Below are 24,436 nucleotides of genomic sequence, written 5' to 3'. Positions count from 1 at the left end.
AGGCGACTCATGGTACAGGTTTTAAAAAGATATCAAAATGTTCTTGCCATCCACATTTGTGTTATAAATGCTTTGCTTTTGGGCAGTGCATCAGAGTAACTATCCCTCAATAAGAGTATTAACAAGGACCTTGCCGTCAGTAAGATGAGATACAGGTATATCTACATTATAAATACAGACATTCTTGAAGGGTTTATTTGTATTACTTTTAATGATGTGTGGAGGCCAGAGGCATCAGATGCCACAAGAGCTACAGTTATAGGCAGTTGTGAGCCACCTGATGTGGGTGCTGGAATTTGAACTCTAGTCCTCTAGAAGAACAATTTGTGCTCTTAACTCCCTAGCCTTCTCTATAGGCTCCAGAAATTCTTTAAATGTTATCATTTCAAAAGACTGTATGGAAAACTTCCTGTAGAAACATAGTCAACATTATCTATTTAGTTAATATCTTTATTTTTTATTTATTTTTTTGAGACAAGATCTTCCTATACAGCCCTGGCTGGCCTAGAACTCACCATGAAGACCCAGCTGGCCACAAACTCACAGGATCCACCTGCCTCTGCCTCTCAGGTGTTGAGTTTAAAGGCATGCACCACAATATCTTGTCTCCGCTCTATTTTTTTAAAGATTTGTTTTTCGTGTGTGTGTGTGTGTGTGTGTGTGTGTGCGCGCGCGCATATGTCACATGAGTGAAAGTGCCCAAGGAGGCCAGAAAAGAGTGAAAAGAGTGTTAGATCCCCTGGAGCTGGAGTTACAGGTAGCTGTGAGCTGTTCAACATAAGTCCTGTGAACTGAACTCAGGTTCTCTGCTTGGCAGAAGACATTTGGCCTTTCTCCTTACCCATGCTTTATCTGGATGATCTCACTTGGCTCAACACTTTTATATTATGCACCAGGGTTTTTAAACCTCCATCTTTACTAGCAAACCCCCAGGATCCACCCCGCTCTGTCCCAGACTACAAATGCATGCTGCTACACCTGGCTTTTCAAAAACTTCATTTTATGTGTGTGACTATTTTGCCTAAACGTATTTCTGTGTGCCGGTTGAGTGTCTGGTGCCTGTGGAGGCCAAAAGAGGGCATCAGATCCCCTAGAATTGGAGTTACAGAGAATTGTGAGCCTCTATACAGGAGCTGTGAACCAAACCTGGGTCCTCTGGAAGAGCAGCCAGAGCTCTTAACTGCTGAGCCATCTCTCCGGCCCTGCCTATTACCTTAGACTTCTTCAATTCTGGTAAAAGTGTCAGAATGTCAGTTTTGTTTATTCACTGATAGAAAATGTAAACCCACCCTTAACTGCCTACACAGACACACAGGCACACATGCACACATGCATGCATCCACACACATGCATGCACACACACACATGCACACGTGCATGCAGGCACACACACAGATGTGCTCATCAAATATCACTGCATGGTTCTTTCAGAGAATTTTACCTTGAAATCTTTACTAAGAGGTATGTCAAAAGCTTGGTTGTGGACAATAATAGCAACACTATATTTCCTGTAGAATATATATTCTATCTATTTCTCTGAAATAACCTGTTTACCCTTACTCCAAACCAAGTCATTAGAAACCTGTCTCCTTGGCTTGCGTTGATTCTCATCTTAAAAGACATTTTATTAAATTTTGCCTTGGCAACATGCCAAAGTTTGCTTTTAGGATACAGATAGAATCATCACAGCAACAACAGAACAGTGTTGCTAACAGAACAATGTCAGGCTATGTTTAGCTATAGATTGATCGGGCTACTGAGATACTGTCTTCCTATACCACTCTGTGTCCTCTCCTGGGTCTTTGGAACTCAGTACTTCTAATCAACAGCTCTTCTGTTCATTTGCTTTGCTTTGTGTCTATGTTAATTTTGTTTTAACCTTAAAATCTGTGGTCCCTTTAAACAATTGCCTTCCTTCTTCTGACTGATGAGTCTCGTTCTTCATTTCAAATGTTAAGAGCCTCAAATGTAGCTCAACTCTCATGAACATACATATTGCATCAAAATACGTCATGATATCAGCAGACATGGTAACATGGACATGGAAGGGAGAAAATTTTGTGGGGTCCCACTCCTAGACAAAGAATTATAAGCAACTAATAACTGCTTGGAGAGGGATAATTATTCACTCCCAGGGATGAGTCCCTTATTGATTTTCCCATGATGAGTGGTCAGCCCTGAAACCATATACACACAAACAACAAAAACAGACTCAATAAGTTGCATATATATATATATATATATATATATGTGTGTGTGTGTGTGTGTGTGTGTGTGTGTGTGTGTGTGTGTGTGTGTATACATGCATATATATATTTGAGTATGTAACAGTTCAAAGAAAAGGACGCTAATAACTTGACAGTGCAGGGGGACCATCAGAAGGATTTGAGGGAGGCATCTGGGAAAAGCTAGAAGGAGAAAAAGATGAGGGGAAAGCAATGTAATTCTATTTCAATTAAAATAAGTAAGTAAATATGTCAAGAATTTTGTATGCTAACTGACTATTCTTTTTGTTTTTAAATATTATTTTCACATTGTCTCTTTACCATGATCGTCTGGCTTATTTAAATTTGTATTTTTATGAGCCATATTATTGGTTTTCCCCTTAGCCCAGTTAAATCAATCTTAGAGGCAAAATGGAGAATAAAACAACCTATGATGTTGATCCTATAGTTGATCCAAACCAGAAAGGCTATTGGCCCAATGCTTCAGTCACATTTAGGACAGAGAAGGAAATTAATCTCCAAGAATTAAAGACCAGTATAAGATAATAATTCCTAAAGATTAACACTGCCATTGCTTCATTCCAACAGTGGAGCCTAAAGCTCTTAGACCCTGCCACATGGTCAGTGTCTCAGTTTGAAGGGTATGCCTACTCAACTAAGTAGACAGGCATGAGGAGAGGCATCCTACATGCCTGTACTGCCTCACTTGAATCTTGGTCTTCTTACACATCCCGTACTGCTTGCTTGCTGGTTTAAATTGCATGCACCTGAGACTAAGTCCTTACTTCCTCTGCTCTCAGCCTCTATAGCCAGTGTCCTCTTGGCACCCTTCCCCCACTCATCATTCAAAACCATTCTGCAGTAGCACCTGTAGCTCTACCTTTGGGTAATTTTTTTTCCTTCAAGGTGTTTGAGGCCCAGAAGGGAAGGGCCCCTAGAAAAGCACTCGGCCAAAGATGAATGGATATTTAGTGGGCTCCATTACATCTATAGATGGAACAGCTCTGATGCATAGTCAAGTTATTCACAGGGGCCAAGCTCCACTCTTCCACACTTAGCCTACTCACTGACCCATCCTGTATTGAACTCCTTTTTCCCAGCAGTGCCTCTTCAGTCAACTGTTCACATAGGCTAGCAGATATCTCAGTGGTAGTGAAACACATGAACACATGCTAGCAATTCTAAGGTGCTTACTGTATGCACAAATTGCCTCTGGTATGTTTTTCATGATGGACTTTTTTTTGCATGTGAATTAATATAGAACCATCTGGGCTAAAGAGCTGGTTCAGCAGGTAAAGTGTTTGTTACAAAAACATGTGATAGTCAGAAGACTGACTTTAGATTCCCAGAATCCACTTAAAATATGAGTCAGCATGGAGACCTGTCTATAATTTCAGCACTGGGAATGAGGAAACAGGGGATCCCCTGAACAGGCTGCCTATCCAGACTAGTTTCAGCAAGCTCCAGATCAACTGAGAGACCCTGCCTCAATGAATAAGGTGGAGAGTGATCAACCAAGAGTCCCAACATCAACCTCAAGTCTTTAAACATACACACACACACACACACACACACACACACACACACACACACACACACATGCCAAAAATGGGGTAATATGAAGTGGTGTTTCAGTAGTTTAGAGTACTTGATGTGCAGCCATGAGGGTCAGACTTCATATTCTAGCATCCCATACAGTAAGTTCAATGTCGTAGACACACCTGGAACCCCAGCTACAACCATGGATGGCCATAGGAGAATCACTGAGGTTTCTTGACTTCCAGCCTAGATATAAAACATGAGCCCCAGATTCAGAGACAGAGAGAGAGAGAGATCCTACCTCAAAGGAATAAAGATTGATAGAGGAGGACACCCAATGCTTTCTTCTGGCCTCCTTGTGCACAAAAGTGCTCATGTTTGTATGTGTACAAGTGTGAACACACATATAGAGACATGAACATGCACAGACACTCAGACATATGCATAAATAAATAAATAAATAAATAAATAAATAAATAAATAAATAAATAAATCTTTAAAGAAGATAGCTCTAGCTAAGCATTGCAATGATTTTATGGCATTCTATTGCATAGATAGAGCATGTTGTTTTATACCAGTTACTAACTGATTGCCATTTAAATTAGTTGTAATTAAAATAAGGGTCCTTGTTTTATGCATTTATTGGCTATTCTCATAGGAAAACAAAATTTAAACTAATAGACTAATAGGTGCCTTTGTCTATGCATCATTCAGAATGGCAGGACAGGAAAAATAGAATGAGAAGCTATTTCCTGACCCATTCATAGCAATAGGACTGATCATCTTTATTCTGAATGGTATGATCATTTTTAAAATGTGATCTCAGCTCTGTATTTCTATTCTATCATAAATTTAGAAGACATTTAAAAAATAAAATTTCCTTTTTTCCCTCTTATCTTTCTTGTTGGAGGATGTTCAAACTGACTTGATACACTTTAATGTGATTTTTTATAAGGGTGTGCCTTCTTGCTGGTATATGATTATTGTACATAGTGATGGATTTCAGGAAGACAGCTTCATTCAAATATATCATGTATTTTGACCATGCTGGCCTCTCACTCCCTCATCTTTATCCTCTAGTCCCCTTTCTTTCCCCAGATAATCTCCCTTCTACCTTCATAGTATATACACGTAAGTGATTTTATCTACATGTGTCAATACAGGTTCTACATGTAAGAGAAAACATGCAATATCCATTGTATGAGTCTGGTTTAATTATGAGTTCCAGTTGTGTCCAATTTTCTGCAAAGAACACAACTTCATTCTTCTTTGTGGAAAAATAAAATTATATATATGTATATATATATTATATTTATCTATATAGAATCACAGTCTCTTTATCCATTGATCTTTAATGGATAGGCTAATTCCAAAACTTGGTTATTGTGCTTATGCATTTATTGTATAATATTATATATGTTTATATGTAATATTATTATTACAATAAACATGGATATGTAGAGATCTCTGTTGAATAGTGATTTGGAGTCCTTTGGGAGTTTCCCATAAGTGGAATTACTGGATCATTTGGTATCCATTTGATAAGCATACTTCAAATATATTTCTCATTTTTCTTTTGTTTTCTAAAATATATTTCTTGCCACAGAATATTTTTGTTTCCTTCATATTATTTTTGTTTTATTTTTGCTTTTATGTGGCCTAACCTGTCAATCTTTTCTTTGTACAATTTCTGACCTTGAATCAGATATAGAAAGGCCTTTTCATTTCAGAATTATAAGAATATTACTTTGGAATGTTAGTTTAGTGATTTTATAGCTTCACTTTTACATTAAAAACCTTTAAGAAGAGGTTAGGTAAAATATGTGAACTAGGAGCCGGGCGGTGGTGGTGCACGCCTTTAATCCCATCACTCGGGAGGCAGAGCCAGGCGGATCTCTGTGAGTTCGAGGCCAGCCTGGGCTACCAAGTGAGTTCCAGGACAGGCACAAAGCTACACAGAGAAACCCTGTCTCGAAAAAACCAAAAAAAAAAAAAATGTGAACTAAACTTTTAAACCTTAAAAATAATTCAATTTTTTTTACTAAGTTAAAATTTTAGTATTTTTATTCATAATTTATTTTGAGAGTATTTATTTGCTTATTTTTGAGACATGGTCTCACTAGTGGCCAGGGTAGGTTTAAATTTAAGATCTCCCTGCCTCTATCTCCTGAGTAGTTGGAGTTACAGATATATACCACCATGTCCAGCTTTTTCAATAATTCTATGAAATGTAGAATTTCACCAGCTTTCGTTTCAACTCACAGCCCATCTTCTCAAAACCACCTATAACACATACATTGTGGGGGGAGGGGGGTTGCAATCTAAGACATAAATTTTTCATTTCTTATCTGGGCATGCATTTCTTTCAATTATTATAAAACGTGCCAGTGTCATATCATCTCAGTTCAATGAGGCAAATGTGAACTCAGGTGAGAAGCTAGAGCCCACTGTCTGAGCCAGCAACGCCTCAGCCGTTTCCCAACTCTTCCCTTGTTTATATCACAGCTCTTCTTCCTCTGGTTTTTCTTTCTCTTGGCCTTTCTCCTCATCATCTGCCTTCGCCAAAACATACTCGTCGTATCTTTTTGTGGGAGACCTTGAAAACCAAATGAGCCCACTACTGGATTCCTCCATCAGATCCCTCAGCACAGTCAAGCAATTCTTTGGTATCCCAGGACAAGCCTTAAGCTAGAGAAATAGCAATGAACCTTAGATGAAGACATTGAACATTTATGGGATGTAGTCTGTTACAAATATATTTGTATGACCTCACTGCATTCTCCCTTCAGCCCTGGATAGCATATTCCTTCTGTTTCACTTCACAAGGATATAGCAACAGCACAGGGAGTGGTAGAAACCTGCCTGTGGTCTCGTGAGATGAGAACAGCAGGGGTAGCTATTGGTCCAAGACAGTAGTACTACTAACTACTCCTTGTATTACCTCCAAAACTTGGCAAGGTGGTCAAGGTCCATGCTTTGGCATCCTTCTACCTGGGTTCAAATTTCTCTTTACTGCCCATCAACTGAACAAAAGTGTGCATATTTCACCTATAAAATGGGATAATAACTATTTATCCCTCGCAGGAATAGTACAGGAGTTAAATGTGATAGCTAAACAGAGCACTTGACATCTGTTACCCAATAAAAAATACGGACCACATAAGATTGTTTATGACCACTCAAATACCAACAAGAAGGTACATCCACATTTTACGGACTTTTCCAGCCCATTTTCTAGATGGGAGTGGTCTTCTCACTGCGGTGAGTGCCAGAACTAAAAATGGTAAACTGTAGATGCTACACACCTGAATTTTTGTAGTAAGTCTGTAGAATACTGGAGATTGAAAGTAGCTGAGATGCACGGGAAGATTTGTTAACCAAGATGGAAGATTTGGTATCTTGAAGGAGCTCTCAAGCAAACCCTAAAAACAGAACTGCCACATTTTGGGCTGGGGGCATGGGGGATGGCTTTTTTCCCTCAGAATCCCTGTGGGGGGAGAGAGAGAGAGAGAGAGAGAGAGAGAGAGAGAGAGAGAGAGAGAGAGAGAGAGAGAGAGAATAAGTCTGGTCTCCTGGAGGAAGCTGCCGGGTCCTTCTAGCACAAAGAAGAACTCAGAAAAAGTCTTTAGGCCAATCGCCACAATTTTCTGATCTGTCTGTTGCTGATTGCCCCAGTAGTTTGAATTTGTATCATTAATGCTCTCCAGGATACATTGTCATCTTAGAATGCAGAGAGAAGAAATCATACATGTGCATTCTAACAATACAATCATGGAAGCAATTTATTTTGAACATTAGTTTGGAATGGGGCCTTTATGCAGCCAGAGATTTAATAAATACATGGATATGAGACTGAGTTTTCCACTTAGGTTCATCAAACACAGAGAGATTTCCCATTATGGAAAGAGAGGGTTTGGAACCAGGCTGGGGTTTTCTTTGCAGAGATTAAAAAGACAGACGGCAAGGTGCTGTGCTCAGGGGGGGAAAAGCCTTTATAATCAAGGAATTAGGATTTGTTCCTCAATCTTCCATTTAGGTTCAGCCTCTGTATGTGGGATCATTTCATATTTTACCAAAAATTTATTATTTCCATTTCCTGTGGATCATCAAGCCAACATTACCAATTCTGTGAGTCTCAGAGAAGACACTTAGGGAAATTAAACCATCTAGCTTCATGGTATCTAATTCCACTGCTCAGATGCACACGTGTGTCTATATACACTATTGGTGAATAGCACTTCCACAGCAATGGTGACATGACCCTAGAACATCACATATCGCAGTCTTCAACCACCTTAAGAGCCTTAGGAGTGGTGTCATGCAATGCTGGCTGCTCATTGTCTAATTGGCCTGCTCTGTTTTGAGCATATAGCAATCTGATCACAAAACCAGTTCTTTTACGTCCAGTTACATCAAGTATTCTACTTTTATTTATATATGGACTTGAGAATCCCAGAATGTTGGAAACGAGTCTTAATAATGATCATTCCTAAAGTCAGGGATGTAGGATTGTGAAATTTTTTCTAAGGGCTTATTTGGCACAATTAAAAGGAAAAATGTGAGTGTCTCTAAGAACGTGGCTTGTTGGCAGGTAATTGCTATGATTTCTAGAAACATGTGCATTATTAAGTCACAAAGAGAATCTGTATTTAGGAGTCACATTTTTCAATTTGAATTACCAATTCATTGGGATAGGGAAATAAACAGTTCCTGACCAGAAAAAAAAAATCAAGATGGGAGAAAAAAAAAAACCTTAAGTACTTTAGAATTAAATAATAATAACAATAAAAGCTTGTCCCAAGATGGTGCCCATAGATATGCTAAAAATAAATTCTAGGAGTGGGGGTTAAATGGGATCAAGATATGTTATATAAATGTATAAAACTATAAAAAATGAAAATTATTATTAACTTAAAAATATGTCTTGTCTGTGTTCTTTTACTCTAGAGTTTTTGTGCTCAGCTCTGTGCTTTAGTGAATAGATCAGAAGTAACAAGAGAGCTAGAGAAAGATCTCTCTGACTTTCAGATAAATCAAGACTCCATTTCTGAATGGTGCCAGAATGAATAAAGTCAATAAAGAGCTTTGAAAAATGGCCATCTCTCAATGATCACAATTGGTCCACCAAAAACAAAACAACAACAACAACAAAAACAAAATCTCAGGCATATGTTTAAAACCAATTTCCCATAACAACACTAAACAGGAATTTAAATTACAGTATATCTTTCCAATGTTGTAAAGAGAAGTGGAAAGACCTGTGGCTTCTCCACACATGGCCAACTCTTCACCTCCTTTCCCATCAAGAAAATGCTGAAGGTGTTTATTAGGAGTTTATTTCTTTCTCCCCAACACACACACACACACACCACTCACAGTCACACACACTCACACATTGAATCCTACCCTACTATCACAAAATGTGAGCTTATTTGGAAATAGAATCTTTACAGAAGTAACCAAGTTAAATTAAGATCATTAGGAGGGCATGCACCTAATATAACACAGGAGAATGTAAGTCGCAAAGACAGACAGACATTGAGGGATGACGGGGAGAAGACATATAAGATGATGGCCTGGTGAAATGGATGCACAAACCAAGGAATGCCCAAGCAGACTTGCATCCAGGAGAGCAGCCTGGACCACATCCCTCCCTAGAACCTTCAAAACCAGACAAAAACTTGAATTTGGATCCAAGTGACCTCCAGAACCATGATACAAATTTTCTAGTGGTTCTGGGCTACTCAGAATATTTGGTCCCAGGTGCACTAGGAAATTAATACAGAACTTTATTGGAATCCCTTCTGAAATTATTCAAGAGATGATACTATGGAAAGTCCTCCACAGGCTCATGATGGAACTGTGGAAAGTCCTCCACAGGCTCATGATAGTACTGTGGAAAGTCCTCCATAGGCTCATGATGGTACTATGCTGTGGGGTGGTCTGTATGTCAAGTGTGTTGCTGATTGGTCAATAAATAAATCACTGATTGGCCAGTGGCCAAGCAGGAAGTATAGGCGGGACAAGGAGGAGAATAAAGCTGGGAAGTGAAGGCTGAGTCAGAGACACTGCCAGCCGCCACAATGAGAAACAGCATTTGAAGATGCTGGTAAGCCATGAGCCACATGGCAAGGTATAGATTTATAGAAATTGATTAATTTAAGCTGTAAGAAAAGTTAGCAAGAAGCCTGCCACGGCCATACAGTTTGTAACCAATATAAGTCTCTGTGTTTACTTGGTTGGGTCTGAGCGGCTGTGGGACTGGCAGGTGAGAGAGATTTGTCCAGACTGTGGGCCAGGCAGGAAAACTCTAGCTACAGTACTATGGAAAGTCCTCCACAGGATCATGTGTTAAACACTTGTTCCTAGGTAGTGGCTATATTTTTAGAGATTCTGGACAGTTTAAGAGAGGGCCCAGCTAGAGGAAAGAGTCCTCTAGGGCTGTGTCTTGAGTACCTGCTTTTGTCCTGGGATCTTCCCTCAAAGATTCCTCTGCTTCCTGTCTGCCATGCTGTGAACAGTGTGGACATAGCTCTTGCCACCTTGATGTTCTTGCCTCACAACAGACCACGATCAGCAGAGCCAATGTCTATTGTCCAAGATCTCGAAAGCCATGAGCTAAAGCAGCTATTCCTCCTTCAGTCGATTTCGTCAGGCGTTTGGCAACACAAAAGTAAACAAATGGTGCAGGAGGGTTGACTGGAGTCTGCCTGTTGATCGTTAGCTATTTTAGCACAATGAGTCCTCCTCTCTCAGAAACTGTCCAGTGGTCAATGATAGCATTTTCCCCACGCTGGATGAAGCCCCACTCTTGTTACAACTTCAAGGAAAGCTTCCTCATTTTTCTTTATAGTGTGGAGGGAGGGAAAAAAGATTAAAAACAAACAAAAACCCAGGCCGAGTTCTTCTGTAAGTCATTATGGTCAGAGAATGTTTAGTGTCCAGCTGGTCACTAAATAAACCAGTCTGGGTGCCAGTCACACCTTCATTCCCCAGAGCTGAGTTCTGCCTACTGCCTAGAGTCCTCCATTTCCTCCTTCACCACCCTTTACTAAGCCCCAGTGGGTAGCAGAATATAGGAGCTGCACATCTTTGGCGTGGATTACATAATTTTCTTAAATAAATAAATAAATAAATAAATAAATAAATAAATAAAGTGTCCCTCTAAAGAACAGTATTGTTTTCTCAAGAAAATGAGATTTGTGACATTTTTCCTCTAGTTTACAGAAAAGCACTAACCAGTTTGCATTAAAGGTTTCTTCCTTTTTTCATTTCATTCTTTTGTGTTGGTTTGTTTGTCTGTCTGTTTTGACACAGGATCTCTCTACATAGCCCTTGGCTGTTCTGGAACTCACTATGGGACCAGGCTGGCCTCAAGCTCACCAAGGTCTACCTGTCTCTGCCTCCTGGATTAAAGGTATGCACCACCCACAACTACTGGTTGACGGTTTCTTTTTAATTGTGAATGTCATCCTGATTCTTACCAGGGTGGAATTTCCCCTATTTGTCAAATTTCAACATCATAATGCTTTGTACCTTGGAGCTGTTCTAAAGAAGTTCTACATTTCCAGGTGGCCACAAGAGCACTCTACAGTTTCACTCGAAGGTTGTTCATCAACATAGGAGAATTGATGAGGTAAATTAGTTTAAGGAATTGGGCATTATGAAACACTAATTGTTAAGTCCCAAATGATACCTGATGAAATTATATTTTCACATTTAATACTCAATGAATAATATATTTTCATTTTTATATTTAATAAAGAGCTGGGCTTCTGTGGGATGACTCATCCCTAATGGGCTTGAGAGCCAGGCCCAAACAAGTAAAAAGGATACTTTCTGAGAGCCAGCCTGGGTCTGCCTGATGGTCTTAGCAACAGCAGCTGAAACATGATCTGGAGATGACCTGGACCAATGAGAGACAGCCATGTCACACCAGCTGATGCATATTCATCAGACCTCCCCCAAGGGTGGAGTGGAGGGTATATAAGGCTTGCTTCTTCCTGAATAAACTGAGCTTGTTGTTTGGACATTCTCCCAGAGTCTGTGTGGTTTGACTCTGAGCCTACTTGGCCCCCACCCCCAAAGGGAACAACAGCAAGGACCCTGCTACAGGCTTCAATGATATTTACCATACAGACTATGAATTCAAAGTCACTCAACTTGAGGGACCTGAGATTGGAATTATTTTATAAATTATGGGGCTGAGTTTTTATTCTTAGACCAAATTTCCTTTAAGCTTATGGTCAAATCACCTCAGTTCTATTCACTTTCCTTCCTAGTCTACAAAACAAAATAATGAAGCCAGGCATGATGCTGCATGCCTTCAATGCCAGCATTTAAGAGGCAGAAGTAAATGAATCTCTGGGAGTTTGTGTCCAGCTCCGTCTACAAAGTGAATTCCAAACCAGCCAGAGCTACACAGTGAGACCCTGTCACAAAGAGAGAGAAGGAAGGAAGGAAGGAAGGAAGGAAGGAAGGAAGGAAGGAAGGAAGGAAGGAAGGAAGGAAGGAAGGAAGGAAGATTCCTAATAGGACTATTAAAATGACCCAGTATTATCTGTGGTTCACAAGAATCAATGTATTTACATAGCCACAAATCCAACCTGTGATGTAAAATACAGACAGAAGTTATACATGCAAAAAATCTAAATATTCACTATAGAATTATAATATCTTCAGTCCTCCTACCAAAGCAGAAATATTCTCTACATAATCCTCACAGGTAGCTACTCTGCCATGGCTTACATGACATTAGCAGAGAAATCCTTCCCATTACAGGGGACCTGCTCCAAGCTATTACAGCTTCAGCAACAGGAAAGCTGTTTCCAAAGCCACCTTTTGATTTCCTGTGTTCTAGATCTGTTCTCTAGGGCTATACAAAACAAGCCTGGTGTCTCTTCCATGCATTAACTCTTAGACTGTTTAAAGAGTAGTGTACATACACACACAAAGCAGCAAGTATCATTGGGTCTCTGATATGACAACCTATTTTTAAAAGCCATAAAAATTTTATTTATGTTGCTCACAAGTGAAAATCAAATGAAGATTCCGAGGGTATATATAATGTGTTGAAGGTCACAGAGCTAATGACAGAAGAGCCACACTTCAGAGACAAGAGCCTCGGATGCCACAGGTCAGGCCTTTTTTAACTATACTTTACTTCTGAATAATAATAAAGAATAAATTTAGTCCTTTCTTATATTGAATATTCCTAAGGCCTTTGTCAATCATTCTCCACTATGAAGATTCTCTAAATACCTGTGTTCGAGTGTGAGAACCTCAAAGTGAACTACAGACCGTAGCTAATCCCAACTGCAAACCTCCTCTCGGAGAGCCCTGGACTTCCTCCATGACTTCACTTTCAACTGATGACCACGTCTCACATCCTGAGAACACAAGACCACACGGACAGCTGCTCCCTCACCATCTCACCAGTAGACACAAGAACTGAGCCTCACTTCTCCCCTCCTGTCACACCTCTAACCCACTCCTGCAGCTGGCCTCTCCCAGGTCACCCTCTTGGAATCTGTCTGCCTCCCACAGTATCGTTTCTCCCCAGGGCTTTGGTTCATTCCCATTAGAGCACAAGCAAGTATTAATATATCCCACTTTAAAAACAATGAGAGAGAGACAGAGAGACAAAGAGACAGAGAAGGAAAAGAGAGAAAGAGGGACGATGGAAAGGAGGGATGGAGGAGGGGAGTTCTGACTCCTCCACATTCCCTACAATTTGCAAAGGATGGCCTCCTTTCCTCCTTTCCTTTCTGCCCAACTCACTCTAGCAAGCTTGGGTCCACAGCACAGCCAGGGCACGGTTCTTACTGCCCTACGCTGTCTTCCAGAATGTCCCCAACTTCACTTTGCTTCATCCCTAGTGATCTTCTAGTATATTCCAGAAGCTTGTTGTGATTTTTTTTCCTTTTGACACATTACAATTTCATCCAATGGTTCAGGACTCATCCCAAATGTCATCATCTCGAAAAGTTCCTCCCTGTTCCCTAACCCAGGTACATTGATTGTCTCACAACCTCTCTGTCCCATTTCTAGCCTTGAAAATGTACACTCTGGAAGCACTCTATTTATTTGTCACCTTGCATCTTTCTCCAGTGGGATAAGAGCAAAAATCTTACTTTCACTTAATCAGGGTGCCACCAATGCCCGGTGCAACATCGATGACAAAATGTGTAGTCAATAAACCTTCACTGAACGAGGTCAACAATCACGCACACAGAATTTGTCCTGACCTTAGCCATTTCCTTAGAGTCAACAAGTTCACTATTAAGCAACATTCATTACATTGATTGTGACCTGTAACTGAACATAAGATAGCTTAAAAAAAAATCCAGTGTGCACCAAGTTATAGTATGTTATGAGTGACACAAGAGTAAAAGCCTGGTACAGTTCCTTCCCTCTGCTAAGAATGAACAGGAAAAGAAGTATCCAGAAATTATGTGAGTATTCTTGAAGGTGTGTCCCTCTAGAATCGTACTTTTAAGCTTTTGGGGATATACAACAAGTATCTGTGACAAATCACCACAGTAAAGAGAAAGGCTGTGGGAGCTGCCAAAACTACAGGATTCCTGAGGAACTGAGAGCAATCCTGTGGGAAGAAGGTCTGAGTCGGGGCAGATTTTGAACAAACTGAGAAGAGTACATTCGATGTTGCCAATCACATGCACTAAGCAGAGGCCTGCATGGTAATGATGGTCTACTGGGAATAGGGCAAGATGCTTTCCTTATCCCCGAATAGTCCAACCCACCCTTAGGCTCCACAGCAGCCATAAAGTCCATTTGCTTGCAGGGGCCATTTCCAGGTCCTCATTCTCCTCGAAATTTAAACTGTATGCTAGATATGTTCAGACAGACACTGAGGGACTTTCTCACTCAAGAATACTGTTTGAATAAACACTCTGAGGCACACTAAGGGCAGACTAAAAGAGGAAGCTTTTGGAAGCATTTTGAAGAGTTAAAGACCATTGCATTTAATTTAAGATGCCATTATTTTGAAAGTAAACCAGTTTATGAGAGATGATCTTTGAATGGTTCCAATACCAGTGATTTGGGACAAGTGAGTCCAAAGAGTGAAGCATCCTTAATGTAATTACACATCCATTGCCTGTGATGTACGACCATGTGAAGCATTACTAATCCCCAAACAGATACCTGCCGGGAGGACTATGGTAACAGCTGTTTGGTCCGCAAGAAATGAACCAAGTGAATTCAAAGTACTGAGGGCATTCAACTGCCGAATTCCCAGAGTCTGGCCTGTCCACTAAGCCCAAGATTTATTAGGAATTAAAGAGGATTCCATCCGAAGGTACATTTGTTTCCAGCATAAATCACCCTGCCAACTCATTTGTTATTGTAATAACCTTTCTCAGCATTTCTATTATTGGAGAGGACTTCTTTTCAAATGAAAAATGACGTAGCTGATTACTTGCATGGGACTTGGCGTCACACTCATTTTGGCTTCTTCTTCCAGGCAGTGAGAGGGCCAAAGAAAGGCCTTTACATCCTTGCATGCATATCGATTAACGTTAATGGAGTTCATAGGTTTATTATGCGTTGGGGAGTTAAGAAACAAGCCAGTAATGATGGAAGCTGTGCCAATGCTCTCGGTATATCCAAGAAAGCTTCAAGATTTCAAGCACTAAAAATAGTTAAAACTATCTCAGAAACTGTTTACATCCAGTAAGGGTAATTATATGAGCCTATAACTCTTTCCATCATATTAAGATACTTTAATAACCTATACTTTATTTATATCTAGCTGCTTAGTTTATTAGTGCTTATTATAGGATATGTTTTTAATTTTATGTTTTACAAAACAATTTGAATAATCAGAATTACTTTTGTGAATCTTCTTCCACTTGCAATAAGATGGTTGAATTATAAAAAGCCATTTTCTAAACATGCTAACAGGTGCAAGAAAGATTGACAGAGCCAGACGAGAAAGTATTCTTAATGTAGGCTTTCCAAGATTTTAAATGGAATTTCTTTAATGAATGCGTATAATTTTTAACAGGCCCGATTTACTACTCAGGGGATGCTGAACATAAGATATGAGTATATTTTATTTAACAATAACCATAATCAGAATTATGTGATATGTAGATTTGTACATAAATGAAAATCACCTAGAATGAGAGATCAGTTATCCAAGACTGTTTGAAAAAGAAACATTGGTAGGAGATACAAACTAATGGAAAACAGCAGTTTTGGATTATTGAAGGTAACTTTAATTTATAACAGTAGGTGGGGCCTGGGCCCATGAAGGCAGTAGAATGTTTAATTATTAAGCCATTCAGTGAGCATAAGACTACAATTCTGTCTCAGCTGATCCTGTTAATTCTATTACATCTTTTTAGGCATTTGCTATGTAGGGGCTAGTGCTATAAATACACAAAGAATGAAGAGACAAGACAAGACCCCCCTCAGAGGAGGCTACCTGTCCGGAGGACCAGCACCCATAAAACTGAAGCAAGGTCCTACCTGGTCTCCCAAATAAATCCCCTTCTTTCCTTGACTGGGATGTGGGGTGGTCATTTTTTTAAATTACTACATGTGAGTCACCCAAATTCTTTCCAATTTCACTCTACAATCTTTCTAGCCAAAAGGAATGTTACCTGAATAAGGTTCCCAGAACTGAAGTCTGGGGTGAGGTCTCTAGGAAGTAAGTTGCCTTTAAGAAGTTCTGAGCACAAATTGAATTACCAAGAATTCTATTCATTGAAAAACACATTATATTGCATCATGTCCTTCTCAAATAGAGTGAAACTTGCTTATATTAAATTTCTAGGAACCCAAGGAAAAAATTTGATATAGGATGGAATTTGATATACTCTAGAAATATTACATGTGCATGTAATAGACCTGGGTTTCCAATTTGATTGCTATACACAGGGATTCAATACAGATGGGTTCAATATTTGGGGGCGGGGGGAGTTTTCATTGAATTTGCATTTGTGTTTTTCAGGACATATACAGTATGTATTTGCTCAAAGTAAAAATCAGATTCCTTTCTAAGACTAGGAAAGGTAAATGTCCACAGGAACAGGAATTCTTGCAGGAATTGGACCAGATGAAACACTGTGAGCAACCTAGCCGCCACTTTACCCCCTTTAATGTTAATTGAGCTGGCTGGAGTTTAGACTGCTGAATTCTGGAGTGTCATCTTTCTCTCTTCCCCAGACCCGCAATCTTCTAGCCTATAACTTCTCTCTCATTTCCCTTCATTTAGCATTTTAATATCCACCCGAGAGGGAGAATTGAGAAGGGGATTACCAAAAATTTTCAACATGTGAAGAAATTTTTCTGTTACTAAGAAAGTATCACCTTGGAAAAATTATAAAAATAATCAAAGGTAGTGACTGCTACAAAACTAAAGTAAGTTGTTATTCTAGCATTTATATAAAGTAGACATGAAGCCATCAATATTATACAAATTATTGTACAATTGTACCAATTTTAACTGTCTAGCTTTTTTTCTTTTCAGCTCTGAGCCTGAGTACCATCATTCTGTTTATTTGAACCTGGGCTAGAGGAACCTATATTTGTTTTAAATCTTCCTTCCCCATGAAAGGCTCTGACACAGATATGCCACAGCACTGCTGTTCTTCTGAAAATTAAAGTTATTTGCTACTGACACATGAAACCAAAATTTATGTATATTAGTGGGGAAATGGGGTGTTTTGATACATGTATTCACTGTGCCATGTTTGAATTGGTTAAATGTGTTATCTTTTGTAACTGAAAGTTTTCCTGTGCCCACCCAGCTCCCGCATCCTTGCTGTCCCGCAGCCACTCAGACCCAAATGAACACACAGAGGCTTATATTAATTACAAACTGTAGGGCCTGTTGGCTCAGGCTTCTCACTAGCTAGATCTTACATCTTAAATTAACCCATTTCTATAGATCTATACTTTGCCACATGTCTCATGGCTTACCGGTATCTTTACATCTTGCTTCTCATGGCGGTGGCTGGCAGTCCTGACTCGGCCTTCCTCTTCCCAGAATTCTCCTCTCTGCTTATCCCACCTATACTATACTTCCTGCCTGGCTACTGGCCAATCAGCATTTTATTTATCAACCAAATCAGAGCAACCCACATTCACAGCATACAGAACAACATTCCCATCAGTCTTTTTTCCCTCAAAAACTCCCTAAATCTTTACTTCTAGTTTTTTTGGAATGCTCAGTACATCACTGTTCTCTCTGTTCACTCTAGGAGATAATGTCACAGCCGGGCTTCTTGCTCCTGCCTCATTCCTATCATCAGCCTTCAGTGTTTATTACTGATGGAACAAACTATGCATTTATTTACACTTATGGACCCTTAGGGGCTTCAGTAAACATGCTACTATTTTTAATATATATATTTTTCCTATTACAATTGTATGTGAGTGTGTGCCTTGCTTGCGTGTGTGTGTGTGTGTGTGTGTGTGTGTGTGTGTGTGTGTGTTGCCACTGAACACATATGGAGGTCAGAGAACAACTTTTACGAGTCAGTTCCCTTCTTTCACATGTGAGTCCCAGGGAACAGAGCATTAAGTACCTTGACCCACCAAGTCATCTTGCTGGCCGAAAACATGCTATATATTAAATGAGAAAACTATAAACGCCAAATCATGAACTTCATATCACATGTTTCTGTAATTCCATTTCTATAGCTTAACCATATACTTCTAAATTCTACTAATTTTATTCTATATTCTATATAAGCAAACGTAATGAAATAAATAGAAAAATAACAGACTGGCTTCCCAACAGATTATGAACTCTGAAAACTATTTGCTAAAAAAGAAGTGTCATGTGGAGATTCCGTATAATTCCCATCTTTTTCACCTGGGATACTTTACAGAATGGCCACAGAAGTTATTTTCATCATTAGTTAAATCAAGTATATAGTGCATGCTAAAATCACTAACCTCTTAGAGGTAGGGGTGTGTGCTGGAGACTCATACCATATGTGGATAGCAACCACCTCCTCAGGTTTGTCACTCACTTAGGGTGACCAACCAACCAGCAAGCCACACCTGCCACAGGAGAGCTGTGAATATGGGCTAAAATAAAACCATAAGCTTACAACACCGTAAGAATTTTGTCTTGGCTATTTGTTTTGTGACACCCTCACTCCATTCTACAGTATTAACTTTGTAGATGACAATATGATATCGTAACGTTAAAAGGTTGGCCATGCCTATGTGACACCAAATTACAACTTTGTGGGGAACAAATCATTGGACTTAAGTGGATGATGATATCACTGAAATGACCCTACTCAGCTGGGTATGGCCACACACACTTTAATCCCAGCACTTGGGATGGAGAGGAGGATCTCTATGAGTTTAAGGCCAACCTCGTCTACAAAGCGAGTTCCAGGCCACCCAGAGTAACATGGGGATGCCACAAAACAAAACCAACAGTCAATAGCATTGTACAGTCTCGGCTTCAGAGGTATCAGAAGGAAGCAGATTTGATAGATACAAGCACATAATTCACAGCATACACACGAGTGTGCTGAATAAACAATATAAGCCTTGTTTGTACACAGGCTCCAGGAGAACATCCTAATTCCTCTCACTTCTTCCAACCACCACCCCTAGTCCCTCCAACCACAAAGCCTGTGCCAGAACTCCACATCCTATGGTGCCTTCATGAGTATCTTGTCTATAACATCAACCACTGTTGAGGGAGACCAGACATTTCATCGGAGCACATCCCGACCTGGAAATCTCGAGCCCCAATGCTGGATCTAAGTCATGAGTTATCAAAAGGTGTTCTGAGTACCTCATTGAACTATCCCAGATTCGGCCTTGACCCATGACCCTCACCTTGATGGGTACCTTAAGTGCTTCTGTGTTCTCTAACTGAACCTTTCTTCCTAAGGCCCTTCCTTGCCCCTAGTCTCCTTACTATTAGAAACAGCTAGAAGCAGCATACAGATCTCAAACCACAATATACCAAAGTCCATTAAGACCTGGATAAATCTCAAAAGAGGGTTATTAAAAGGGCAAACATGAAGCTGGCCATACTTGCAAGAAGCATGAAAAGCAACCAACGAATACTTACGCTGTTTATTTGTAGTGCATGGCGGCATTTTCAAGGCGCTTTCATAACACCACTAATGTAGGTAGGCAAAGGGGATGTGATTTTGCACGTGAAAATACTTGGTTTTGTAAGTATTAAATAAATGAAACAAAGCACAGTCTAATTCTAGTTCTCAAAAGGTGACTGATCTGTTCAGGGTACAGGATGCCCCTCAAGAAATACTTGGAAGGCATTTGTCATTTCTCCGCTTTGGAAATGTCTTTAAATCACTTTCATCTCCCCAGTGTTGGCTGTAAATCGTATGTTTCAGCCACAAGTGATTAATCAAAACATATACCTATTCCCAGTTTTGTCTAGCAGAGTCAGAAGCAGTGCAAGACCTGCATTTTAGCTAAGACTAGTGACTGGAGTATGCCCACCCTCAGTGAAACAGAGCATGGGAGGGAACCTGTCCACTGAGCAGAAACTTGAAAAGTAAGGACAACTGAGGGGCAGATGTAGCACGAATCTTAAAAGGTCTTATTAATAAAAACAAACCCGGAGCCAGGTATTGGGGTGAATGTTGAAAGATCAGAGAAACAGAACCAGTCACAGCTAACCTCACCTCACAAATTCCTCAGCTGATCTTATTTCCTCAAACTGGAAGCCTCTGTGTCCTCATCCAAACGAATCTCAGCTGAACTGCTGCTAAAAGCCTAAAAGCTTAACCAGGCTCTAGTTCCTGGTCCTCACACCTTATATACATTTCTGCTTCCTGCCGTCACTTCCTGGGAGTAAAGTGTGGCTTTGAACTCACAGAGATCCAGATGGATCTCTGCCTCCAGAATGCTAGGATTAAAGGCGTGTGTGCCACCATTTTCTGGCCTCCTATCTAGTGGCTGTTCTGTCCTCTGACCCCAGATAAGTTTATTAGGATGCACAATATATTGGGGGATACAATATCACCACAGGCAGACACAAAAGTTGTCTTACCATGCTACCCCTTCTAAGTCAAGTAAGAGGTGAGTGTCACCGTTTTGTGTGGACACAGAATCATCAGCTTTGTAGATTCATACCATAGCCCACTACTTACCCAGTGACTATGGGAAAACGAATTTGCCCCTGCTCCAGCCTTAGTTTGCTCCTCTGTGAAGTGAAGATCAGGAGATGAAAAGTTTAGTGAAAATGAAGAACTCAGCAGTGCTAACCATCAGGTAGTTACTGAATGTTACATATGAGGTTCTTAAAAGGATTCCTTGCTTTCATTATAGATCTTTGAAGCACAATACATTACTAATAGCCAGCACCAACCAGTAGATTCAGAGCGCTGAGATTCACAGCTTCATACATAGTATCAGCAACTAAATATTTGCAGTGGTGAATATTTAATGCATATTCACTGAATCATAAAATGGTAAACAACCCAGCATTTTACCTGGGTACACAATTTGGAAATGCATTAGACAAAAGGCATCCATTCTTATATTCACTAGACCAACTCAACTCCCAAAGTCTTTGAAAAAAAGGCTAACTATGCACTGTGGGGTTTTCCTTTTTGTCTTGGTTTAATAGGTCCTCTTGTAAATTCTCGCTGAGATCAGCGTCCTTGGGCTTTCTGGATGCAGGGTAGGTGACTCCCCTGCTGAGCTGGGAGTCTCCTGTGCAAATATGTACTTCATCAGCCCTCTCCCCGCCCTGTCCTGTTTTTCCTATAACAGCAGGCAACCATTCACAGCCCCCCTCTGCTGTTTGCGGCTGGCTTCTTAGTACAATGCCATCCCTTATATTTTAAAGATCAGTGTAATAAACGAAATCTCCCAGAGTTATTTATTATCTCATGAATATTTGAACTGCGGAAACACTAGTTGGCTCTAAGAAGTTGGTAAGTGTTGAGTTCTTCGCCACGTAACTGTGTATGTTCGAGGCTGCCTTGTGGAATTTTAATCATTGTGCCATTTGAAAAGTACAGAGAAGCTATCGCTCCGCACATGGTAAAAATGGCAACCGCTTGAAGCCACCCATGAAGATGTTAAAGCTGAGCTCGTGGAGAGCCGTAGATATTTTCAGCATGGGCAGGAAAGAGCAAGTTTCCCTAAAAGAAAACACATTGACAACAAGGGAACAGGTTGCTTCTATTGTCAATGCCCTAACGACTTTCTTAAATTAGCTTTGTAAGAGAACCCTTTCTGCATGCTTGATGACGCTCGGACCACCCAAGTTAATTTGACCCAAATGTAATTTAAAAGATTCCATGTGTCTCAAAGAAGATTTGCTTATGTGGAGATTGAGCTCTCTCTCTCTCTCTCTCTCTCTCTCTCTCTCTCTCTCTCTCTCTCTCTCTCTCTCTTCCTCTCTCTTTTGGAATAAAAAACTTGGGAGTAGCCCTTTCCACTATGTATACATGTTTTTGAAAAGACTTTCTTCTTGTTAATCACACCCTAAGGTGGTGTTTCTCGACCTGTGGGTTGTGACCCCTTTGGAGATCGAACAGCTCTTTCATAGAGGTCACATATCAGATATCCTGCATATCAGATATTTACAGTACGATTCAAAACAGTAACAAAATTAACAGTTATGAAGTAGCAACAAAAATAATTTTATAGTTGGGGGTCACCACAACGTGAGGAACAGTGTTAAAGGGTTGCAGCGTTAGGAAGGTTGAGAGCCGTTGTTCCAAGGCAACACTTAAAGCGGGAGACTTATGCAATCCCCATTGTTCTTTGCTGGAAGCATCAATGCAAACCAAGAGGTTGGGTCTGCCCCGGATCTGCATGGACGCTTTTTCAAGTGGAGTTCACAAGAGTAAATGAGTGGACATGCTGGCAATCAGGTGAAGTAGCTTTGTATCTAAGTCAATGAAAACAAAAATGAATTCTTTACAAAACACTGAAATCAGAGAAGGAATGACATATTCTACCGCAACTTTCTGTGTTTAAGGACAAAGTGACTGAAGTTAAGATATGCCACCAGTGCTGCATCTACACTTTCTTCACAGTCTTCTGGTTCTCTGGAGAATATCTAAGTAAATAGGGATGTCTGGGTGATTCCTATTGTTTGCATTGTGTGATTTTTGTTTTGTTTTGTTTTGTCGACACAGGGTAGCTCCAGGCTGTTATCAAACTCATCGTCTTATCCCAGCCTCCAGAGTGTTGGAGTTACAGATATGCACACCCTATCCATTCTTTAACTTACTTTTACTCACCACCTGTAATGGGTGATTTCTTATTTTCTTACATGTGATGTCAAGTTAAACCCATAACATACATTTTCTAGAGATAAAATCAGTTTAGTTTTGGCAAAACTTGAGGGTTTTTTAATTTTGTTTGTTTGTTTTTCTTGTGGAGAAGACCCAAAAATGTCAGCTCTACAATTCAAGTATCTCCACATTTGAATCTCACTGGAACCATGGGAAAACTAGACGTATGATCCATGATCACTGTAAGAATTAAGTAGGAGAACGTCTAGGAAATGTTAAACCCACAGCAAAGTAGACAGCTGATGGCAGTGACCAGGGGGATGCTTGATGCTGAGAAAGCTTTGGGGTGCATTAGGCACTGCCCTGGCCACAAGCCACTGGTCACAAGGGTGGTAGATCTGTTCTCAATGTTTGGTTGAGAGCACAACAAAGTGAATCTATCCATTCTGATAAATTACTTTAGACTACTTTAATAAGGATAAAATTAGAAGTAGCTATAATTCAAGGAGATGCATGGGAAAGTCAAATCAAGTACTCTGAAGTCAAGGTTCCTAGGCTCCATACACAAGTGCCATTATGCAATGCTTGTCTTCTCACACCTGGTCTATTTCTCTTCACATAGTGACTTCTGGTTCCATCCACATGGTCAGAAATGACAGCATTTCATCCTTTTTGTGGCATAATAGTATTTCGTCATGAATACGTACACCAAATTCTGTTCCAAATAGATTAATATAGGAGATTGTAGAGTACCTAGCATATTACTTTGCATGCAGAGTATAGCCAACAAATGATATTGGCATTATTATTACAGAATGAACATCTCTGCTGCCCAAAATTAATCTTCACTGAAATTGTTTTATTCTACCTGTGACTTCAGTTCCTACATTCCTGTTGAAGTCTGTTCAATCACTCGCACAAAGTTTGTCCCAACCTTGCCCTTTCTACCACGTGTACTTCTGACCTCATTTTCACCTCATCTCCCACCAACTTCCAATTTCTCTGCTTCCTCCTCCTGTTCAGTTAGTAGCTCTTCTCCTACTGTTGCTTCAAGTCAATTGCTCTGAAACGTCTTGAAACACTCAAAAAATTATTCAGTGTGTCAATGAGCTTTTGTTTATACGGACTACATCTTTTGGAACCTACCTCGAATTTAAAACTGATGTATTTAAAAAAAAATCTGTTATTGCATTTAAAAATAATAATAATAAATAATAATAATCCTTTTCCACGGTAAAATCAGTTGTATTTTTATGAAAATTTACTGTTCTCTAAAAATAAGGAAAACAAAAATAGTGAGGTGACACATCGTTTCATAGTTTTTTGATTTTTAAAATTTTATTTTGTATGTGAGAGAGAAAGCAAGAGAGAGAATCATATGTGTAGAACCACTGTAGAACTGGAGTCACAGGCAGTTGTGAGCCACCCAACCCAGTCCTGGTA

Source organism: Peromyscus californicus, unplaced genomic scaffold (assembly GCF_007827085.1).
Source record: "Peromyscus californicus insignis strain IS unplaced genomic scaffold, ASM782708v3 Scaffold_17__1_contigs__length_78620276, whole genome shotgun sequence".
NCBI lineage: Eukaryota > Metazoa > Chordata > Mammalia > Rodentia > Cricetidae > Peromyscus > Peromyscus californicus.
The sequence above is the reverse complement of the archived record's forward strand: the minus strand, read 5'-3'. Positions refer to the sequence as shown.